This window comes from Theropithecus gelada, chromosome 4 (assembly GCF_003255815.1).
Source record: "Theropithecus gelada isolate Dixy chromosome 4, Tgel_1.0, whole genome shotgun sequence".
Classification (NCBI taxonomy): Eukaryota; Metazoa; Chordata; class Mammalia; order Primates; family Cercopithecidae; genus Theropithecus; species Theropithecus gelada.
Window position 1 is genome coordinate 105,899,511 of NC_037671.1, and position 9,462 is coordinate 105,908,972.

The following is a 9,462-nucleotide window of genomic DNA, read 5'->3' on the forward strand; positions in this document are numbered from 1 at the left end:
ATCTCTCAATTGTTCTCCAAATGTTCCATTATAGTAGCCTCTTTTGTTTCTTGAATACAATACCTTCTCTTTTCTCTCTAGAGAGACTGAGGGCTTTTAAGAAGCCTCCTTCTGGCTGGGAGTGGTGGCTTACACCTCTAACACCAGTACTTGGGAGACTGAGGCAGGTGGATAGCTTGAGCCCAGGAGTTCCAGGATCAGCCTGAGCAACATAACAAAATAAATAAATAAAAGCTTCCTTCTGCTGCCACTTTCTTTCTCTGTCTCTCTCTCTTTCTTTTTTGCTTTTTTTTTTTTTTTTTTTTTTGTCTCTGCCTTTCATGTTAGATTTCCTCACATGTCTGGTGGTCCTTGGTTGTCTGCTCATATTTAAGAGTGATGCACTAAATGGCTATTTGGGAGTTGTTCAGGGATGTAGGTGAAACCTGTTCATTGACTGGGCTCTGTATCACTATCAGTTTCACAGGGGGCTTCTGTCAATATCTTTAGGTCTTCTCTCCTTAGCTGGTCAGGTTCCCAAAGAGAAAACCTCTAATTTCCCTCCTGGAAGGGATAAGCATGACTGTTAGCATTCTGGGCGGTAAAGTCTGGATGAAGACTAGGGCCAAGCGATCTCACTTTTCTGTAACTAATATCCTAATCCCCATTTTCAGCATGGGATCCCTGCCTCAGTGTGTCTGGTGTCCCTGAGTTCGGAATCCCTCTGGCTCAACCTCTTCAGAGAGTCTTGTATAAAGAGGTAGTAGAGGGCCCCTCATCCTGTGTAAGGCAAGGAAAGTGACCTGGGAGACTATTCCTTATGTAGATTTTAAATTAATTTTCCTGTTTTTCCACTCCTCTTAGATCTCCCATTTTCAGAGGTACTTGATTCTTCCAGTTCCTGAACATTTCTGGGGGCAAACTTCCTTCTGGCTTGGGTTTTGGCTTTCTGTGATCTGCTAAGTCAGTTACCACTTGTACATATGTTTTCAAACTTGCAAAATTTTGTTGGTGTTGCTTCCTCTCCTATTCTTTTTGTCCTTCAAGTTTATGCCTCTCGAATCATTTTACTGTCATTTTATCAGAATTTTGGGAAAGAACAGTAGCAAATACTTCTATTCACTACATGAAGCTTAACCAGAGGTGGTGGCTGGTATTTCATTTAGAAACTTGCATCCATTCATAAGTAAGATTACTTTATAATGTTCTATTCTTTTAATATCTTTTATCAGGCTTTTGGGCTTTTGTATTAAAGTTTGCTGGCTCACAAAGTAGTTACCTTTTCATCCTTTTCTATGGCCTGGAGTAATTTAAATAACATGGAATTATCTGTGTTAAAGGTTAGATAAAACATGGCTGTGAAGTCATCCAGTCCCCTTTGTCTTCCCCTTCCCCTTCTTCTTTCCCATCCCCTTCCCCTTTTCCTTTCCCTTCCCCCTTCCTTTTCCCTTTCCTTCCCTTCAAGACTGGGTCTCACTGTATAGCCCAGGCTGGAGTGCAGTGGCACAATCATGGCTCACTCGGATTTGACTTCCTGGACTCCAATGATCCTCCCGCCTCAACCTCCTGAGTAGTTGGGACCGTAGGTACACGCCACCATGCCCAGCTAATTTTTGTGTTTTTTGTAGAGATGGGGTTTCACCATGTTGTCCAGGCTGGTCTCAAACTCCTGGGCTCAAGTGATCTGCTTGCCTTGGGCTCCCAAAGTACTGAGATTACTATCATGAGCCACCGCACCTGGCCTTCTTTTTTCAATGGTAGATTTTTTTAGTTGCATTTCCAATCTCTTCTATGGTAATTGATCTGTTCAAGTTTTCCACATTTCCTTGTATTCATTTTGTTAATTCATATTTTGCTAGAAAATCCTTCATTTTCATTAGGTTTTTATACTTGTTCCCCAAGTTTCTTATAGTAGTCTCTGATGATTCTGTTAGTCTTTATTTGAATTATATCTCCTTTCTCATTCTAATTCATGCATATTTTTCTTCTCTTACTCCTTCTTCTTATCAGGCTCTTGAGGAATTTATCTATCTTATTAGTGTTTTTGAAGAGCCACATTTTGATTTATACTTTCTTTCTATATATTTTTTTGGTTTGCTTTCTATGTAAGTTTTTATCTTTGTTAATTTCCATTTCCTTTTGGTTATTGCTCTTTTTCTAGTATCTTAAGATGAATATTTAGTTTCTTTATTTCTCATCTTTCTTCCTAAAAAAATGTAAAGCTATAAACGTTCCTCTGAGTAAGCCTCCACTGTGGCTTGGTTTGGTATAAGTTATTCTTTTCTTTGCTTTATAGTTTGTAATTTTCCTTTAAATTTTCTCTTTGATCCATCTGCTATGTAGTAGCACATTTCTCAATTTCCATGTCATTGAGAATCTTTAAGTTATATTATTTGTATCTCAATTCATTGAATTATGATCAGGTGATCTGTTAGATCTCACTTTTTAAAAATGTATTTTCTTTATGATCAAATACAGAATTGTTTTTTTTCTTTTTAGTGTTTCATAAACACAGCGAAATATAATACTCTCTATTTGAGGGATATAATGTCTACATATAGCCATTAAGTCAATATTATTGATTATCTATTAGACCTATTCACTCATGAGAGAATATACTGAAGTCCCTCACCTTCACTGTACAGTTTTGTTGGGTTGTTGTTGCATTTCTGATTGTTTTTGCTTTAGGTTTGGCTTCTATATTGTTTGGTACCTAAAGGTTTTTCACTGTTATATTTTCTTTAATGATAGTATTACTTATATTATCATTACATAGTAACCCCTTGTAGTGCTTTTCTTCTAAAATTCCACTATGCATTAACATTTCTACTTCTTTCTTTTTGTTTACATTTGCCTACTCTTTGATTTTTCAGCCTTTTTTATTACTATATTTTAATTATGTTCCTTATATAAATAGGTTTTGCTTTTTAATCCAGTGGAATAGTTTGTCTTTTAAAGAAAGAATTTAGTCTTCACATTTTGTGTGTGACTGATATAGTACTTGATTTTATTTCTTCCAACTTACTTTTTTTTTTTTTTTAAATTGAGACAAGGTCTCACTCTGTCGCCTATGCTGGAGTGCAGTGGCATGATCTCGGCTCACTGCAACCTCTGCCTCCTGGGTTCAAGCAATTCTCCTGCCTCAGCCTCCCAAGTAGCTAGGATTACAAGCATGCACCACCATGCCCGGCTAATTTTGTATTTTCAGTAGAGATGGGGTTTCACCATGTTGGCCAGTCTGGTCTCGAACTCCTGACCTCAAGTGATCCACCAGCCTCGGCCTCCCAAAGTTCTGGGATTACAGGCGGGAGCCACTGTGCCCAGCCCAACCTACTTTTTCTGTAATTTATTTTTAGTGTTTTTTTCTTTCTTTCCCTTATATTAGTTTGCCTGAACAAATCATTCTTTCCTGGTTGCTTTCTGATACATACTTCTCTACCAGCATTTGAAAACAAGACACTGTTATCCTCACCAATACTCATCTTTTACCCCACTGAGATGCTTCCACTTCCTCCTGATCCCTTCACTTTAACAAGATGAGAGCTTTAGGATCATTTTACTTTCTCTCTCCTCCCCTCGTTAGCGCCTTAGAATCTTATTTCTCCCTCTCCTTCTGCCCACCAAAAGTTGCTATTTTCTCACTGAAGCTCCTATCCGCACCCCTCCCCGACTCAGACACTCCTCTCTAAGCTTTAGTTTGCTGGGAGTGTGTTCTGCTTTTCCAGCTGATTCTCCTCTCTCTGGCTGCTGGCCCATTTTAAATGGGGTGTTATTGTTATTTTTTTGTGGGCTCATAGGTCTCAGGGTGTGGCAGCTTATGTGTTCTAAGTGGTGGGAGCCCCACTCAGGGTGTGGCAGCTTATGTGTTCTAAGTGGTGGGAGCCCCACTCAGGGTGTGGCAGCTTATGTGTTCTAAGTGGTGGGAGCCCCACTCAGGGTGTGGCAGCTTATGTGTTCTAAGTGGTAGGAGCCCCACAGGTGGCAGAAGGTCCCCACAGACTGCATTGTAGAAGCTGCCAGCACCCTGCTAGTCACCTGCAGGAAACCTCCCAAACTTCTCACACTGCCCTAGCTTCCAGGTGGAGGACTCAGTCTCCCATTCAGCTCCTCCTCGGCCCCTTCAGCTAGGAAAACCCAGCACAGTCACACTAGGCTTGTGTTGACATTAGCCCTGACAGCCCCTCTCCACTAAGGATTGACTGCCTTCCCTTCTTCGCCTTTGACATTATTCTCTAGGCACCTGCCCAGCCCACTGGAAGAAGGAAGCTTACAATTCTGTCTGCTTGGAACCCACCAAAGCCTGAGGCCTCACTGGCACCCAGCCATCCACAGGAGTTAGCAGCTGTTTGAGTCTAGAGAGGAAGAACTTTTGGAGTGGGGGTTGGGAAAGATAGAAATTGCATCCAAATTATCACATTCCCAGAACCCTCTTTTGGCCCCGTAAATTATTTCCATAGCCATTGATCATGCAACAGCCTGGATGAAAAGAGTAGAGTTGGAACGAATAGCTACAGTCCTGGTTAACACCAGCTTGAGTACAAGCTCATTCCACTCCCAAGTTTCAGGCTGGCCTATCTGGGAGACAAATACCAACTACTGTGGTCCTACACATTTTTAGCACCAGTGCATGCAGAGATAAGAGAGAGTTACTACACTTTCACTATGAAAAAAAGCAATCGAAATGGCTTGGAGTAAAAATGTAAGTCTTTCCTAACCCTGCTTTACCTGATAAGATATCCACCTGCAGTGAGGAATCACTGCCAGTTTCCCCTCAGAAGGTGTAAAAATTAGGCTAGTTCTGGGAAGGAAGCTTGAGTGAGCATATTATTAACCTAAATGGAATTAGGTTTCTATTTCAATGAAGATTCCCATTAAGGCTGAAAGCAACACAGTGACCCCAGTGCAGCCATAACCACCCACTGCCTGTGGGAAGATATGCTTGAATTACACCTGGCTGTGCACCCCATTATCAATTCACAAAAGGTAGTAACTTGAGGTGGACCTTTGTGGTCACCATGTCCTTCAGCTGATGCCACAAAGGAATCCTAGCTTGGATGCAATCAATACTCTGAACATACATTACTCATGTATCACCACATGACAAGAGGGTGACAGTGATTAATCAACTAATTATGACACGCTCTTTTCATCCCATAGTATATGACTTATTGAATATTCTTATATTTTTATGTTTAGTTGCAATGGAAAGGGTATGGCAACTTTATTTTATTCAAACTGTGTCCATCAAGAAGGACAAATCCAGGTGTGTGTGTGGTTTTTTTTTTGTTTGTTTTTGTTTTTTGAGACAGAGTTTTGCTGCTCTTGCCCAGGCTGGAGTGCAATTGCTCGATCTTGGCTCACTACAACCTTCGCCTCCTTGGTACAAGCGATTCTCCTGCCTCAGCCTCCTGAGTAGCTGGGATTATAAGCGTGCACTACCATGCCTGGCTAATATTTTTGTATTTGTAGTAGAGACGGGGTTTCACCGTGTTGGCCAGGCTGGTCTCAAAATCCTGACGTCAGGTGATCCACCCGCCTAGGCCTCCCAGAGTGTTGGGATTACAGACGTGAGCCACCACACCCAGCCAAATCCGTGTTTTTATATCCCTGGGGGAGGCGTCGCCAGGGCCTGCCATACTGGGGCAAGCAGCTATTCCAGAGTCTTGGTCCTGTTTACCTATTTCAAGTCTGATGAAAATGTCAATTCTCCTCTTTTAAAAGACTTAGGAAAGAGGTCACACACTGGCAGCCTGTGAGCTGCTGCAGCCCTCAGATTTGTTTTGTATGAGCAGCAGGTTTTTTCATTGTGTGTATGTGTTTTTTTTTTTTTTTTTTAATGAATTCACTGCCAGTCTTCAAAACAGCCCTCAGATTTGTTTTGTATGAGCAGCAGGTTTTCTCATTTTGTGTGTGTGTGTGTGTTTTAATGAATTCACAGTCAGTCTTTAAAACTCAGAAAATCTAACAGAAAAGTCTGGACTTCTAGTTTTTCTTAAAAAAAAAGAAAAGATTGTCTGGCTACCCTAGGCTCAAATTCCCTCATGCTGACAAGTGGCAGGACTGAACAGCGACTGTTCCTACTCTTCCGCTGGCACTTTTCTATTCTACACCCAGCAGCTTCTTTCCCTTTTATCACCTGGCTAGCTGCTGTCTTGAGAGTACCATCAGGCAGAAATAGTCACCACAGTTCCAGTCCCCACTGCACTGGGCAACCCTGGGCACCTACCATCACAATTTTCAGCCCTTCTTGCATATCAGGAAACTGGGAGCAGGGTGGTGAAGTGGCTTGCCCGAGGGCATTAGCCCAGTGTTCTTTCCAATGCACCAGCGATGAGCAACCTAAATGCAGACAAAAGTGCTTCTGTTGCTCAGAGAAAAGGTAGGGCACCGGGAGCTGAAGGGGTAGGGAGGAGGGTGCGGTGCAGGATGACTACCTCACTTGCCAAATGTGTCTAAAAGGACAATCCCCATTCTCTTCCTGTTTCCTGTATAGACAAATAATGTTCACCACTCCACTTCCTTGTTCCTCCACACCTGCTACTTTGGATTCAGAAGAGAAGTTCCAAGAATCCCTGAGTCCACAGCCTGACTCTGGTTTGCAGATCCTCTGTCCAGACCAGCCAGATGTGAATACAAAGGAAAGTGACACATCCTGGATCTCAACCCACTTCGTTGGGAAGTCTTCCTGATAAATTTAGAGATAACCCAAAGCCCTGGGAACTTCCTCTTGATTTGAATCTGCTCTACATCTGCCCCCCGCCCCCCACCCACAGCAGATGAAAACATCAACTCTGCACAAGTAATAGATGTGGGAATCACCTGGGGACTTCTCGTTAAACTGCAAATTATGATTCAGAGGGTCTGGGGAGGGACCTGAGACTGTATTTCTAACAAGCTCGACTGGGGCTAGAGAACCTTCCATCACTCCACCAATGCTCACCATCACTGCCATTCTCGCTCTTCTTTCTCGGGCCCTTGCCCATTTTCTCCACCGTATCCTTCTTTTATCCTATTCTTTTCCTCTTTTCATCCTTCTTTTTTTCTTACCAGCCAACTCACTATTCCTATATTCCTACTAACCCCCAACACTCCTTCACTCAAAGATAAAGAAACTCCTGCCCTTTCTTCCTCCAGACACTCATCTCCCTCCCTCCTCTCCTCAGCTTTGTAGTGCCAGGAAAAGAAAGATCACCATTTATTGACAATTTTGTGTAAAGCACTGTCCCAAGTGCATTACCCATATTGTTTAATTCTCACAACAACCCTGCAAAGTACACATTATTTCTGCCATTTTAGACATGAGAAAATTGAGACTGGGAGTGGGTAAAGAAATCTTGTCCTTAACTAGGAAGTAGTGAGCTGAGATTAGAATTTAGATCTGTCTGAGGCCAAAGTCTACAACTTTTATACTGCACCATGCTCATATAAGGTGAACAATCTAGAAAGCAGCTGGTAGGAGTGGCTTCAGCAAAAAGGAACTGAATACCACAAGCTTCACCTCATTTATGTATCCTGAACACTTCACTCCACTTTTGCTAAGTGGATGCCCTATGAGACAGCTTGGCATACCAATAATGAGAGCTGTTTCAAGAACGCCCAGATTAAAATGATGGTTGGGACCTAAATAGCACAGTAGTAATATTAAAGCCCAAAGTTGCCAATATGCTCAATTTTCAATGTAACCTTTTATTATAAATTAAGATCCATAACTGTACACACAGAGTCTGTTACCAAAAAAGAAATTCCTTCCATTGGCCAATTATTCAACCACATGAAGTCTACTAAAGGATGATGCCAAGCCTCCCATCAGTCCACACAGGATCCATCTTGGATGGATAGCCAGTTTCTTTCTCTGTCTCTAGTTTCTCTTCCTTGATTTCACCTCTAGGATCCCCTCACTCTCTTATTGTGCTTTGCCTTGTCCTCAAGATCCTGCCAAGAGTCCTGGCTTCCCACCTGGGGGCATGTACCAGTTCTTCAAACCTTTGTGTGTTTCTGATACCTCAGACTACAGCATCTACAAGATAGACAAAGAGTTCTTTTGCTTATACTGGCCCTCTCCCTCCCTTGACTTTTATCAGATACACCAAAACAAAACAAAAAATTCCTTTTAAATTCTGTTAAACATCCCGCAAGATGTGAAGGGAGGAGAAAAGGCAGGGGCTGTATATGAGGAAAATTCCATCTTGACATACAAAAACATTAAAAGTCTGTATACTCAAAGGAGAAGTGAAGAATCAGACTTTTACATGTGGAACAGACAGGGAAACTGGGAGCAATATGGTGTAGTCATCAGATGTGGGTTTCATCTCTGCTACTAACCGGCAGTGCAACCTTGGGTAAGCTGTGCATTTTTCTCAATACCAGTTTCTTCATCTTTAAAGTGTGGATATTGGATTGAACAATTACTAAGATTCCTTTGGTCTCTACTCTGCAGTGTCTTCTCTAGCACCTAAAATAAAATAAACCAGAAATTAATGAAAGAGTGAAAATAATATTGTTGTAACCAGAAACTTGGGTACGTGATTGAGTCAGTGCATGAAAACAAGAAGGTAGTGCTCACTTCGGCAGCACATATACTAAAATTGGAACGATACAGAGAAGATTAGCATGGCCCCTGCGCAAGGATGACACGCAAATTCGTGAAGCGTTCCATATTTTTTACCTGATGTAAATGACGAGTTGATGGGTGCTGACGAGTTGATGGGTGCAGCACAGCAACATGGCACAAGTATACATATGTAACAAACCTGCACGTTATGCACATGTACCCTAGAACTTAAAGTATAATAATAATAAAAAATAAATAAAAAAAAAACAAGAAGGTGAAGAAACGATGATTAATAATGATAAATGAGTAATAATAAGAATAAAATACAAAAAAATTAAATAAAGACAAAAATGAATGAGCCTATAGTTTTACTTTTTAAAAAGATGTTAAATTCCCTACCAAAGCGGCCATTCATTATCCATAGTTATCAGTTACTGTAAAATACATTGTTGGGACAATGTATATTCTATTCAGAAGTATATTGCCACTTAAAAACATTGTTTTCCAATAAAAGCACTGAGTTATAAAATCAACCAACATTTTTATTCTAAACTATGGTAAGTAGATATGAAATAAAATTAGGTCAACATGAATAATTTCCTTCATGGCAGGTTACGGAATTTAAAGTACGTGATATTTTCTCTCTTTGAAGTTGACATGTAATTATGTTTGCTTTATGCCAATTTATCTGCCCCTAAATGTTCCAAACTGAAAAAGGGAAAACAAAGCCTGCCTGTAGCTGCCTCTTCCTTCATATACACACCAGGCCAAAAGACAGAATGGTTGGAGGCATAGTCTCCAAGTGTGTGATTTGGGGGAGGCCTACCCACCCTAAAAGTGTAAGGGCAAAAATGTATCTCTTTGTGTTTTGGGGCTGACTGGCTCAGTAAAACTTTATAAGTCAGTCTGCAGGTACACCACTTCCTCAGTCT

The 9,462-nt window shown here is 41.2% G+C and overlaps 1 non-coding gene across 1 annotated transcript; it reads left to right on the top strand.

Annotated features, from left to right (window-relative positions):
• Nucleotides 1-8,534: 8,534 nt before the first annotated feature.
• On the top strand, nt 8,535-8,641 carry LOC112623863. Its single transcript, XR_003119222.1, has one exon. It is a non-coding gene; the product is annotated as a U6 spliceosomal RNA (small nuclear RNA).
• Nucleotides 8,642-9,462: the final 821 nt, after the last annotated feature.